The sequence below is a fragment of the Rhineura floridana genome, chromosome 1, assembly GCF_030035675.1.
Source record: "Rhineura floridana isolate rRhiFlo1 chromosome 1, rRhiFlo1.hap2, whole genome shotgun sequence".
NCBI lineage: Eukaryota > Metazoa > Chordata > Lepidosauria > Squamata > Rhineuridae > Rhineura > Rhineura floridana.
The window spans coordinates 286,092,081-286,106,877 of NC_084480.1; the positions used below are offsets into that span (position 1 = coordinate 286,092,081).

A 14,797-nucleotide genomic window follows, 5' to 3' on the forward strand; every position below is an offset into this window, starting at 1 on the left:
AAAAAGGTTTAACAACATATTAAAAAGCAATTCCAGCACAGACGCAGACTGGGATAAGGTCTCAACTTAAAACATCTTTAAAAATATTTTTTTAAAGCTTTCAAAACACCTTTTCCTAAAAAAAGGTTAAAACATATTTTTAAAAAAGGTTTAAAAACATATTAAAAAGCAATTATTATTATTATTATTACTAAAGCATACCTGGCAGATGGCTGTCCAGCTACCTCTTGAATGCCTCCAGTGTTGGAGACCCACCACCTCCCTAGGTAATTGGTTCCATTGTTGTACCACTCTAATAGTTAGGAAATTTTTCCTGATGTTCAGTCAAAATCTGGCTTCCTGCAACTTGAGCCCATTATTCCATGTCCTGCACTCTGGGACGATCGAGAAGAGATCCCGGCCCTCCTCTATGTGACAACCTTTCATGTACTTGAAGAGTGCTATCATATCTCCCCTCTGTCTTCTCTTCTCCAGGCTAAACATGGCCAGTTCTTTCAGTGTCTCCTCATAGGCCTTTGTTTCCAGTCCCCTGGTCATTTTGTTGCCCTCCTCAGTGTGATTGAAACTAAAGGGAAGGGCACTCACACAGCATTCAGTATGCAGTCACCTCTAAAATGCATGTGCGGACTCTGCTAAACTAATCCAACAATGTATTGCTTCACAAAGTGTGGATTAGGTAGGTTCATCTTTAAATGCAAACTGAATTGAATTTCTCTCATGTCGCAAATCCCAGAACAGAATTATCCCTGAAAAAGTTATTGAGAGATATGGGTTGCAGCGTAAAGATTACAATTTATGCTCTCAAGTGAACCTGCCTGATAATGGGGGATTTGGGGGGCCCATCTCTGAAGGTGAGGTTGGTGGTTTCCAGGGATAGGACCTTCATGGTAGTGGCACCTCTGTTACGGAACTCCTGCCACTTATCTGTTTGACTGACACCAGATTTTATTTTATTTTATTTTATTTTTTTGTAGATACCAGATGAAAACCATTTTATTTTTCTAGGCTCTTATTAGCTTTCAAGGAATTCTGTGCCTTTACTGGTGATTTTAAATTGTTATGTGCTGCTGTTTTATTGGAGAGCCAGTGTGGCGTAGTGGTTAGAGTGTTGGACTATGACCTGAGAAACCCAGGTTCGAATCCCCACACAGCCATGAAGTTCACTGGGTGACCTTGGGCTAGTCACTGCCTCTCAGCCTCATAGGAAGCCAATGGTAAACCACCTCTGAGTACCACTTACCATGAAAACCCTATTCATAGGGTTGCCATAGGTTAGAATCGACTTGAAGGCAGTCCATTTCCATTTTTGTTTTATTGTAATGTTATCATATTTTTGTGTTTTTAATGTAATAATTTAAGCAGCCTTGATCATCTTGCATTGAAAGGCAGGGTAAAATATTTTAAATAAATAAAAAAGACATACATTGATAAAATAAAGAAAACCATGACTGTTGTGCTGGTTTAGACTTGGTTTGCAATTTGCAGTGCAAAAGTGGTCTAATTGTTCCATTAGATTGCAAATACCTTGTAGCCTGCTTTGTGTATTCAGTGCAGTGGTAAGATTGCACTGATCAGAGGTGAGTATTATGCAGTGTGACATCTCTTCAAGCTCCCCTGTTCCTCCAGCCTATCAAAGTTCTTGCTTGTTTCGCCCTTACTTTTTCCTGATATTTTAAAGTGTTTTTCCATATTTCTATATATTTTAAGAACAAGTGGAAAGGGCTATATTTTACTGAAGAGGCTCCATCAGTATTGGCATTCCACCGACACACCTGTTTAGGCGAGCTTTTCCCTGAACATGAACTGCCTAATTTAATTGTTTTTGACTGTTTAAATTGTTATGCTTTTTAACTTAATAGTTTTATTTTATATTTTAATTACAATTTATTCATGCTTTGATGGAATTGTTTTATTATGTATTTCAATTATGTATGGATTTTATCATTGATTTATATTTGAAAACTGTTTAGAAGCCACTTTGGCATGTTAAATGGTATACAAACAAACAAACTCCTTCTTGTTCTTTATTATTATTATTATTATTTAGATTTATATCCCACCCGACCTCCCAGTAGGAGCCCAGGGCTGCAAACAAAAGCACTAAAAATACTTCAAAATATCAAACATCAAATAAATAAGGGGTTTCTTGGTTTTTGCTTTTTTGCTTGTTCCTGGTTGCATGGCTTGAGGAAAAAATGTTTTTTTTTCTCCAGCTGTGTGTGAACAAATTGGTAAGCTTCTGCCATGGTATGTATGGGTGCATGTGTAAAATGGAAATGGACTGCCTTCAAGTCGATCCCAATTTATGGCTACCCTATGAATAGGGTTTTCATGGTAAGTGGTATTCAGAGGGGGTTTACTATTGCCTCCCTCTGAGGATAGTCCTCCCCAGCTGGCTAGGGCCTGCTCAGCTTGCCACAGCTGCACAAGCCAGCCCCTTCCTTGTCCGCAACTGCCAGCTGTGGGGCAACTGAGCTCCTTGGGACTATGCAGCTTGCCCACGGCTGCACAGGTGGCAGGGCACGTAACCCCTGAGCCACTCCCTGTGGGTGTGATCTTTATCTGCCCTTGACACCCAGGAGACACGAGCGAGGATTTGAACTCACAGACTCTCCTCCCCACTGCGCTATACCAGCTGTGGGTGCATGTGTATAGCACACTAAAGTCATTAAGAAATTACTTTCACTTGTTTTCCATAAAACTAGTTGTACTGGTCTGTTAAAATAAAAATGAACACTCCTTACTGATACTTGTTTGAGAATAACCCCTTCAAATCCAGCGGATTTTACTTCTGAGTTGACCTGCATAGGGATGAGGATTCTCATTCAAAGTAACCATAGTGAAAATTAAAGCTATTTAATTTCCGGATTAGGTAATCCAGAACCCTGACTTCCCCCATCATTAGCTCTGGCACCACCCACCACTGAGATGCAGCTGCCTACAGATTACCCCAAGGGAATGCAGGCCTCAGCAGACAACATGTTGCCCACCCTTGGTGTATACAGAAACAGAATTAATCCATGGAATCTAGAAATCTTTTTTTCAATGAAATTTTAGATGTGAAGAGGGGAACAACAACAGAGACTTTTGCATTGTTCCTGTTTTGCAAAACCCCCAAAATGTGACCTAAATCAACTTGACAGTGTCCCTTTAAGCTTTTCATGATGTGGATTCTTTGAGTTATTATTCGCTTGTCTGCTTTTCATTTATATATGTTTTCCTTCAATGCAACAACTGGTTGGTTTACTTTTAATTTCACTGTAGCACGCAAGCAATAAAAGAATGACATTGCTTTCAAATCTACAAGTATTTTACTCCACTGGGGTGGGGTGAGGGTAGCATAAGACTTGCAAGCAAGTAGCAGGAATGGTTGCACCTGTGAGTTTACTGTGACTTAAAAATGACAGACAATTAAGTTCTTAAGAAATGGACATCAAGCTACCTTGATGCTCACACAGCACACTGTTAATCTATGGAACTCGCTGCCAGAGGAGGCAGTGATGGCCACCAACTTGGACAGCTTTAAAAGAGGATTAGACAAATTCATGGAGGATAACGGTATCAAAGGCCACTAGCCATGATGGCTATGCTCTGCCTCCATAGTCGGAGGTAGTATGCTTCTGAATTATCAGTTGCTGGAAGCCACAGAAGGGGAGAGTGCTTTTGGACTCAGGTCCTGCTTGTGGACATCTGATTGGCCATTGTGAAGATGCTGGACTAGATGGGCCACTGGCCTGATCCAGCAGACTCTTCTTATGTTCGTACTTGCTAATTTCTTTTGTCAAAGTATAGGGTGGGGAGGCATTTGCCTTTGAAGTTGCTTCTCCATTCTTTTCAAAAAGTAACTCAGCTTTCAAGGTAACCTAAATGAAACTCCACTGTAACAAGGGTACAATTTGGAGAACGTGGAGGGGAAAGAGTAAGTGTTAGTAAGAGTTAATACACTGCATTGCATGCACCCCCCAGCTGCTGAATAGTCGTGATGATTATATGCAACCTCTGGATTCAGAAGCAGTATCAAGCCATTGAGTATCATTTTCAAAGGAGCAACAAGAAGAAAGGGGCAACAAGAAGAAAGGGGCACTCTCTTTTCCATCTGCCCAACGGAATGTCCTGTTCCTCTCTTCTCCATGCACACCCTCTGCGCCTTCCCCACATCTGCTCTGGAATGTTGAAGGGAAATGTAGAACAGACTTGGGGGGCACATGGGGGGCATGCAAGGGCAGGAGAGGTAGGGGCAGAGCTTGGAAGTAACTAGTTACAAGTAACGAATTACTTGTAATTTGAGTAATGAATGGGTAACTTCATTATATTTTACTGGTAATAGAACGAGTAGTAATTTTGTTACTTTTGAGGAGTAATTGTAATGTTTCCAGCATTACTTTTGTGCTTTACTTGGGGGGCGCAGGGGAAGTCTTCTGCTCCTCTGATTTGTGAATAAAAATCATGTGCTTCAAATTGGGCTTCTGTGCAGCTTTGTTCTTCCTTGATGCTCTATGGGTGCTTAGGAGGCGACAAGGGAGGTGGTGGAGAGCGAGACCGGGTGGAGAAAACAATTGTTTAAAAATTGACAGGAGTGGAAGGAGAAAGGAGCTGGAGGCAATATATATATATATATACAAAAATATGTGTGTTGGGGTATCATCATTGCTGGGTGTGGGGTGAGGGGATGTGAGATTCTGTTATGCCATTCTGTTAATCTTATGGATAAAAAAACTATTCTAGTACCCTCTGTGTGGTTGTGCTTATTTTTAATCTTGTTTTAGGCTATTCAGATGTGCAGCAGCCAAGACCAGCACCTTGTAGGCAATTTTTTTTAAAAAAAGTAACTAAAATGTAATTGTAGCAATTACTTTTGAGCAAAAGTAAAGTAATCAATTACTTTCAGAGCAATTGTGATTGTAACGGTAATTACTACTTTTGGGGGGCCATGTAACTGTAACTGTAATTTATTACTTTTTAGTAATAAAGTAATCTTCCAAGCTCTGGGTAGGGGAGGTTCTGTTCTGCCCCCAGAAGCCCATGTGTTAACAGAACTACTTTGTTGGATTCAGCTGAAAGAATCAGCCACTGTAATTAGGCGTGGGTCTCACTTGCGTGGGTGACTTACAAACTCTTGTGGAAATCGCAGAACAAGGCCAAGCTGAAGTGGCCAAGTTTGCTGATGACACTAAATTGTTCAGGGTTGTTAAAACAAAAAGGGATTGTGAAGAGCTCCAAAAATACCTCTCCAAACTGAGTGAATGGGCGGAAAAATGGCAAATGCAATTCAATATAAACAAGTGTAAAATTATGCATATTGGAGCAAAAAATCTTCATTTCACATATACGCTCATGGGGTCTGAACTGGCGGTGACCGACCAGGAGAGAGACCTCGGGGTTGTAGTGGACAGCACGATGAAAATGTCGACCCAGTGTGCGGCAGCTGTGAAAAAGGCAAATTCCATGCTAGGGATAATTAGGAAAGGTATTGAAAATAAAACAGCCGATATCATAATGCCGTTGTATAAATCTATGGTGCGGCCGCATTTGGAATACTGTGTACAGTTCTGGTCGCCTCATCTCAAAAAGGATATTCTAGAGTTGGAAAAGGTTCAGAAGAGGGCAACCAGAATGATCAAGGGGATGGAGCGACTCCCTTACGAGGAAAGGTTGCAGCATTTGCGGCTTTTTAGTTTAGAGAAAAGGCGGGTCAGAGGAGACATGATAGAAGTGTATAAAATTATGCATGGCATTGAGAAAGTGGATAGAGAAAAGTTCTTCTCCCTCTCTCATAATACTAGAACTCGTGGACATTCAAAGAAGCTGAATGTTGGAAGATTCAGGACAGACAAAAGGAAGTACTTCTTTACTCAGCGCACAGTTAAACTATGGAATTTGCTCCCACAAGATGCAGTAATGGCCACCAGCTTGGACGGCTTTAAAAGAAGATTAGACAAATTCATGGAGGACAGGGCTATCAATGGCTACTAGCCATGATGGCTGTGCTCTGCCACCCTAGTCAGAGGCAGCATGCTTCTGAAAACCAGTTGCCGGAAGCCTCAGGAGGGGAGAGTGTTCTTGCACTCGGGTCCTGCTTGCGGGCTTCCCCCAGGCACCTGGTTGGCCACTGTGAGAACAGGATGCTGGACTAGATGGGCCACTGGCCTGATCCAGCAGGCTCTTCTTATGTTCTTATGTTCTTATGGCCGTCCTTACAATGAAGCAAAGTGAAGTACTTGCTTCAGCTGGCAGATTTCCAAGTGAGGGCTATTTTTCCTGACTCCAGTCTTCTTCACTCTGTATCATTTTTAAAAACAGGACACCGCATATTTTTGTCCTTTTCTTTTTGGGAGCAAAATAATGCCTCTGGCTGATGAAATAATATGACATATTTGTGTCTTCTAAACATTGAAGGTGATCTTGAACTTCTCAGGCATGTGTTAAAAATCAGCATGAGGACACTTTAGAAGGGTTCTGTCTTTCTCAGTCAAATCAAGATTTGAAATGGAAATGGACTGCCTTCAAGTCGATCCTGACTTATGGCTACCCTATGAATAGGGTTTTCATGGTAAGCGGTATTCAGAGGGGGTTTACCATTGCCTCCCTCTGAGGCTAGTCCTCCCCAGCTGGCTAGGGCCTGCTCAGCTTGCCACAGCTGCACAAGCCAGCCCCTTCCTTGTCCACAACTGCCAGCTGGGGGGCAACTGAGCTCCTTGGGACTATGCAGCTTGCCCATGGCTGCACAGGTGGCAGGGCACGTAACCCCTGAGCCACTCCCTGTGGGTGTGATCTTTATCTGCCCTTGACACCCAGGAGACACGAGCGAGGATTTGAACTCACAGACTCTGGACTCCCAGCCAGGCTCACCTCCCCACTGTGCTATTTAGAAGTATTCAATCATGTGAGCCTGGCTTGCTGTCCAAAGTGGTATGGCCGAGACACAGATTTACCACTGCAGAGAAAATGGGTGGTATTAAATGCTAGTCCTACTCAGAGTAGACACACTGATGTTAATAAACATATCTAACTTAGGTTCATTATTTTTTGTGGGTTTGCTCTGAGTAGGATGCAAACCCAATCTGAACATATGACATACAAAGCTGCCTTATATCAGATTAGACCATTGGTCCATCTAGATCAGTATTATCTACTCTGACTGGCAGGGGCTCTCCAGGGTCTCAGGCAGAGTTTTCTCCCCATTCCTTTCTATCTGATCTTTTTAAGTAGCAATACCAGGAACTGAACTTGGGACTTTCTGCAGGCCAAGCATGCACTTTGTCACTGAGTATATGGCCTAACTAACTGCATGTTTGACTTATTATTTAAAATATTGGGAATTCAGAAAACGTAAATGCAATTTGCAGAAAGCATCATATGTACATCAGCATCATCTGCAAAATTTATTATGCATATTTTCTGTAAGACTTCTCAGGTCTGAATATTTCTCAACTGCATACAGTCATAGGGGGAGGGGGGAAAGCATCTCCCCCTTTGTGTAAGCAGCTGATGGAAACCATACTGATGGTAGTAGGTAACTTTTTGATTCTGAAATGCATACCATTTTATTTGCTTGGAGATTATGGTCAGCTGCTATTTTCTTGTTATTTTTAAGTTACTGTATATCTATATATATATACAGTATACTGTGTGTGTGTGTATTCTATGTTGATTTTATTTCAAGACCAGTGTGATTGCATGTTCACTGCACAGCTTTCTTTGATTGGACAGGCTTGCATCTGTATTATATCACTGACAGCTACAGCATTTACTGCACAATGGTATGGAAGGGTCATGATTACCCAGAAAGAAACATAAATGTGTATGCACTTACTGGCTTATTTAACTTGGAAGCACACTGTTAAGTATGGGTATCCTGAGCGTTATAATTGGTATAAGAAAAGCTGCTCAAGGATTGCAATCAATTTAAAATATTTAAAGAGAAACATGCATGAGTAGGCAATCTATTGTACTTGCCTTCAGCAGGCTGGCTGTTCCACATTACATCGCTAGACTCAGTAACTGTCTCTTACAAGATTTCCTGGGGCCTGTTGATTCAAAAAGGGCAGTAGGCTTCCTATAAAACAGGGTCAGTCATAGTAAAACCATTGACTTTTCTGCTTTCATTCTTAAGATAAAGTAAGAGTAACCCTTAGCAGCTGGATTGGCTCCACACCCCATTTCTGTGTGTGACCCATTTGTCTGTAAACAACTGATGTTGTAAAGAGGATTTTGTATTTGTGTTTTCCATGCCCGTGTATGTGTATTTATTCTGGTAACTTTAGTAATTTAATAAGGCTGTTAAGGGGAAATGCAGCCCTGGTAAAAATGCTCTAAAGTCAGCTAGGAATTTAATCTTTTCTGGAATATGAGGTGGTGTTTGTCATCTAAGATGTTCAGTAGCAAATGTATATAATGTACTATGCACTTTATATAATATACTATATTTGAATCCTCTAAAGAGTAGACTTAAAACATTAGAATAAGAAAACTGATGCAACAAAAAGCAAGGAAATAAAAATAATTAAACCATTCCTGACCTTATTGTCCACTTCTACGCTGCTCAGCAATGTAGGGTAGTGAAAAGGACAGCAGTCTTTATAGCCACTTCAGTCATTGCTTTAGGTCCTTTGAACTGTGCTAACCTCTTGAGCTAAGTCTACAGTTTACAGAATGATTTGCCCCCTATACAATTTCTGTGTCTTTGAAGTCTGATGGCAAACAGTCAAGTATTTCCAGGTGTTATGAGCTACTAGATTTAGTTAGTGTTAGTTAGTTTTAAACATCTATTCTACCCTTCCTCCCAGAAGGAGTCCAGAGCAGCAAACAAAAGACAAAACACTAAAAACATCTCAAAAACAAAACATCTTCAAAACATTTAAAAAATAAAACACCTTTTAAAAATATTTTTAAAAAATCTTTAAAACGTCTTTAAAAGCCGTTCCAACACAGATGCAGTCTGGGATAAGGTCTCTACTTAAAAGGCTTGTTGAAAGAGGAAGGTCTTCAGTAGATGCTGAAAAGATACCAGACATGGTGCCTATCTAATATTTAAGGGGAGGGAGATGGGATATTTCATTTTGCAGTAAAGCTACTCCCGGGTAGAGCAGTGAGGGAAGTAACTTTGTAGATGATACCAGGGCTACATAAACACCATGCATTTAAAGCACATTCACCCAAACTGAATTGTGGGAACTGTAGTTTGCTAAGGGTAGTGGAAATTATAGCTCTGTAAGGGGATAAACTCCAGTCCCCACAATTCTTTGAGAGGGTGAGGAAATGTGCTTTAAATGTATGGTGTGCATACAGTCCAAATTATTTGGGATTTCGGTATGGTGAAAATGAAGACCTCAAAAAGGGATCCCTCCAGACTGGGTGAATGAACAGCAAGACAGCAAATGAGATAAAATGTAAGGAAGTGAAGAGAGTGATGGTCATCGGGATAAAAAAAATCCCTCTTCAGATATATACTGATGGGATTTGAACTGACTATGACTTCCTGGGGTCGTGGGGTGGATAGCTCAATTAAAATATCAACTCAGTGTGCAGCATCAATGACAAAGGCAAATTCCATATTAGGAATTATTAGAAAAGAGATTGGATATCAAACAGCCAGGATCATAATCGTTATCCTCTTGGACCGCCTGAAGAGGTTAGGCATGGGGGGCACTGTATTGCAGTGGTTCCATTCCTTCCTCTCTGGTAGGTACCAAAGAGTGGCATTGGAGGATGAGGTCTCGGATCCTTGGCCTCTCACTTGTGGGGTGCCACAGGGTTCCATTCTCTCCCTGATGCTGTTCAACATCTATATAAAGCCGCTGGGGGCAATCATCAGGAGATTTGGGCTGCAATGTCATCAGTATGCGGATGACACGCAGCTCTATCTCTCATTTAAATCTTCACCGAGGTTGGCTGTAGAAACCCTGTCCAAGTGCCTGGAGTCGGTGAGTGGCTGGATGGGAAGGAATAAGCTGAAGCTGAACCCTGACAAAACCGAGGTACTGTTTGTGGGAGACAAGGGAAGGCTGGGGGATGTGGACCTGGTGCTCAATGGGGTACGATTGCCCCTGAAAGACCAGGTCCGCAGCCTGGGGGTCATTCTTGACTCCCAGCTGTCCATGGAGGCTCAAGTCTCAGCTGTGAGCCAGGCGGCGCTGTATCAACTCCATCTGATACGGAGGCTGCGCCCCTACCTTCCCAACCATCTGCTCCCACCAGTGGTACATGCCCTGGTCACCTCTCGCCTAGACTACTGTAATGTGCTCTATGTGGGGTTACCCTTGAAAATGGTCCGGAAGCTGCAACTGGTACAGAATGCGGTGGCTCGTCTGATTAAAGGCAGCCGCCGGCAAGATCACATCACTCCAGTGCTGAAGGAGTTGCACTGGCTACCGGTTGTTTACCGGGCCCAATTCAAGGTGTTGGTTTTGACCTTTAAAACCCTATACGGTTTTAGCCCAGTCTATCTGAAGGAGCACCTCCAGCATCGTCAGGGATGCCGCTCAACAAGATCAGCCTCAGAAGACCTTGGCCCCCACCCTGTGGAACTCTCTTCCAAATGATCTCCGCCATGTCCCTTCTATGATGAGCTTCCGCCAGGCCTTAAACACCTGGCTCTTCAGGCAGGCTTTTGGGGTGGGTTAGGTTTTTACTGTTATGGTTTCAAATTTTAACGTTTTAATGTATTGTTTTTTATCTTGTACGTCGCCCAGAGTGGCTGGACAACCAGCCAGATGGGCGACTAATAAATTTAATAAATAAATAAATAAATAAATAATGGTTTTATATAAAACTACGGTGCAGCTACATTTGGAATACTGTATAGAGGTCTGGTTGCCCCATCTCAAAAAGGATGTTGCAAAGCTAGGAAAGGTGAAGAAAGGGATGATCAAATATACCCATTGAGAAAATGCTAAAATGTTTAGAGCTTTTTAGTTAGGAAAAAAGAAAGTTGGGTAGAGAGGGAGGGGAAGATGACAGAATTATTAATGGTGTGAAGAGAGTAGATAGATACCATTTCCCCCCTTCTCACATAAAAACAGAATTCAATAGTCAGTCAGTCAACTGATTGCAAGTTCAGAACAGGGGATATCCTCATGAGTTTAAGGCTCTCAATGGCTACTAGTCATGATGGTGTTATATTACCTCCAGTATCAAAGGATTGGCTGTAGTTAGTGGTAGAGCAACTGCTTTCTCCACATTTCCACAACAGTTTGTGAATTTTTTTAAGTCCTCATGAAAACGCATCAGCATTTTAGTGTGCATTTCTGCTAATATACACATTTTTATGCAATTTTGCCTCCTTTTCAATACATTTCAATCTGACTGCAAGCCTGGTCATGGAAATGGTCTTGAAATGGTCTTGGTCACCCTGACTGATGACATTTATCGGGAGAGAGATGGAGGGAATGCGATCCTGCTCATTCTCCTTGACCTCACAGAGGCTTTTGATACCATTGACCATGGTATCCTTCTGGAGTGGCTCAGGGAGATGGGGGTTGGGGGAACTATACTTCAGTGCTTCTGCTACTACCTTCAAGGCCATTTCCAGAAAGCAGTTATGGGCCCCCACTATTCAACCCCATGGGAGCTTTCCTGTGGTGTCCTGCTGGGTTCCATCCTGTCCCCCATGCTGTTTTAACATCTACTGTATATGAAATCAATGGCAGAGGTGTGTGTTTCAAGTTCTCCAGTCCAAGATGTGGGGAGATGGCCTGTTCTGGACACGGCCACACTCCCTTGGAAGGAGCAAGTTCATAGCTTGGTGGTATTCCTAGATCCAACATTGTCACTTGAGGCTCAAGTGGCCTCAGTGGCTAGGAGTGCCTATTTCCAGCTCCAGCTGGTTCACAAGCTATGGCCCCTTTTGGACAGAGATGACTTGACTCATGTTTCTCCATGTTCTGCTAACTTCCAGATTGGGTTATTGCAGTGGCCTCTACATGGGGCTGCCCTTGAAGATGACTTGGAAACTCTAGCTGGTCCAAAATGGTTGGGATTCCCTTTAGAATTCATATAACCTGTTTTAAAATGGTTGCAGTGGTTGCCAGTTTGTTTCTGGATCTCACATTAGTGTTTAAAGCCCAAATGACTTAGGCTACAAATATCTGAAAGACCACCTCCTTCCCTACAAACTCAGCAGAAGGGGGTCTCTTGGTAGTTCTGCCGCCCTCAGAGATTTGAAGGGTGGTGGTCCAGAAGAAGGCATCTTCTGTTGTGGTTCCTCGGTTGTGGAATGTCTTCCCCACAGAGGTGCATCTGGCATCTTCATTATATAGTTTCTGCCGTATGCTGAAGATGCACCTCTTTACCTTGGCCTTTGACACCTGAGATATGTGTTTTCAGGATCAACCTGTACCAGTGACTGTGATTTGTTTTAACTGTTTTTAATATTGAATTTCAAATTGTTGTAACCCGCCCTTGGATCGGCTGGTAAAGACCAAGTAATAAATACATTTATCAATAATAATAATAATAATAATAACAACAACAACAACAACAATAACAATATATTATTATTATTATTTCCCTTAATATGCATTTTGTATGTTATTTTCACATATATATGAATTTATGCACACTTTTCCCTAGCATATGCATTTTTGTACATGTGATTTTGCTGAAAAATTCAGAGAAATGAGAATTTTGAAGGATAGCTGTGTTTTGGTTTACATAATGTTTCAGAACATGTAAATTAGGCAGATTAACCTTTAAATGTGAATCAGATTTCTCCCCCACCTCTCATTGTAGGGCATAGTTTGGGAATGCTTCTCTGCAGCCCCAACATTAGTATAAATACAAATAAACACCCACAAAACCCAAAAGCAAAAAAAAAAAATCCTTTTGTTTATGTTTTCAAAAATACTGCATCAGCTTTATTTAAAATGTCTTGTGTTCCAGCTAGGCAAAATGACTGTCTCTCTTGATAGCACCTGACGTACTTTTGAAATCATCCCTGCTCTGTGTTCTAAGAGCTTTGCCCAGTCGGGCAGCACAGAAATAGCCTCTGACCTTAAGCTTGATCAAAAGCAGGCTCCTGTCACTAAATGCACAAGTCAAGCTTGTGTCATTGTATTGTTGTTTAAAATACCTTGGGATCTTATGGTGACAGAAGGGCAAGAAATCTTATTAAATAAATAAATACATCAATCAATCTGTAAAAGATACTTGCCAGATTATGCCAGTCTCAGCTAATGAAAGGGTTATGCTTTACTGTCTTGGACCAGATCTATGGTGAAAACTTGTAATAGAAATAGTAGAAACAGTAATGGAAAAATACAATTAAGCATGTATTTATTTCCATGTATGATTAAGATTCACACACAGAATCACAAAGCTGGAAGTAGATCCAAAAACATCTGGGCTAACCCGTCTATGGCCTCATTTCGCACATCATTTTAACCATAGTTAAACTACATGTTTGGTGCATGCTGCTGAAATTGCAAGTGCTTAGCTTCTTCCCTGTTCCTGTTGCTGCTCCCTACTGCCCTGCTGTGCGCTATGTGATGGTTTGGCTTAGTATTGTTTCCAAACCCAGATTCATGGATTGTTTCTCTCCCTAACAAACCACAAGCTGTACCCAAGGTTTGTTCTTGGCTTACCACGCATGGTTTGCTTTTTTGGGGAAAAAAACATGACTCTGGGTTCAAATGTAATGCTAAGCCAGACCATGGCTTAGCCTGAGAGGGAAGGAGCAAACTGCCCATGAATTCAGCAGCGTGCAGCAGCATGCTGCATATTTACCTTTAAACCATAGTTTAAACCATGTGCAAACTAGTCAAGGCAATGTAAAACTGGATCAACTAGATCTCCAACAGATTAGCGCATGTAATCCATCAAGCAGAGAGAGATGTTGCCAAAGTTTTGACAAGGCAGGAAGGGGGATGTCATGAGCATGAGTATGCTTCTCCATCACAACCATTCAGCATATGGAAGGAAAATAATGCTGTTTAAAAGGATTTTTTAAAAATTGTATACATTTAAAATATTTCTAATTTCTTGTTGTCAGTGAACTTTCTGTGGCTTCAAAAAAAGAAAAAACCCATTTATATATAATGATGGAGTTATATATTATGAAAGGTCTGCAAATTGAGATCTATTTGCTAAAAGCAGCCCGTTAGCCATGTCTGCGGTAGCCCACCTGAAGATGGTTGCCTGAAATTCCCAGTCTGTGGTCTGAAGGCACATAAGGCCAGCTCCCTGCTGAAGCAGGGTCAGGTCTGGTCAGTGCCTGGATGGGAGACCGCCTGGGAACCATATGTAAGCCACCTTGGGTTTCATGAAAAGAAAGGCGAGGTATAAATGTAATAAATAAATAAATAAATTGCAATGTGGGGGACTGACAAGCACTTGGAGAATTGCATTTGATTCAAGAATCACAAGCTGGGTACGCCTGAACTGCAGGCATTAGAATGCATTCTAGAAGTCTTATGTGTAATGTACCATATGGAGGACAGTCTATATTACAGATGTGGCGAACCTTTGGCCTTCCAGATATTGCTGAACTACAACTCCCATCAGCCTTAGCAAACATGGCCAATGACCAGGAATGATAGGAAATTATAGGAGTTATAGTTCAGCATCTGGAGGACCAAAGGGCCAAAGGTTCTCCACACCTGCAATATTAGCATGACTATGACTGGGGGAAAGGACAGAATTTAAAGTGATTTTTAAAAAGTATTAAATTTCTATCCTGCCTTTCGTCCAAGGAGCTCAAGGTTGCACATACAATCGCCATTGTGTGAGGGAAATAGTGGGTGCAAGCCTGTTGGCCCTGCCCTCCACTTTATTGTGTACCCATCACTGGCTTAATCACTTT

At 41.7% G+C, this 14,797-nt stretch overlaps 1 protein-coding gene across 2 annotated transcripts in view; it reads left to right on the forward strand.

Moving 5' to 3' along the window:
* Positions 1–14,797, forward strand: part of KCNS2 (potassium voltage-gated channel modifier subfamily S member 2) — a 67,821-nt gene that overhangs the window by 971 nt on the left and 52,053 nt on the right. Inside the window, exon 2 of one of the 2 annotated variants that reach the window (XR_009760254.1) lies at positions 2,873–3,136. The exons of the other annotated variant lie outside the window; for it this stretch is intronic. The gene's annotated coding sequence lies outside the window, so the exon portion shown is untranslated. Of the gene's footprint in view, positions 1–2,872; positions 3,137–14,797 lie in introns of those variants that run through there. 2 annotated transcript variants of the gene reach the window in all.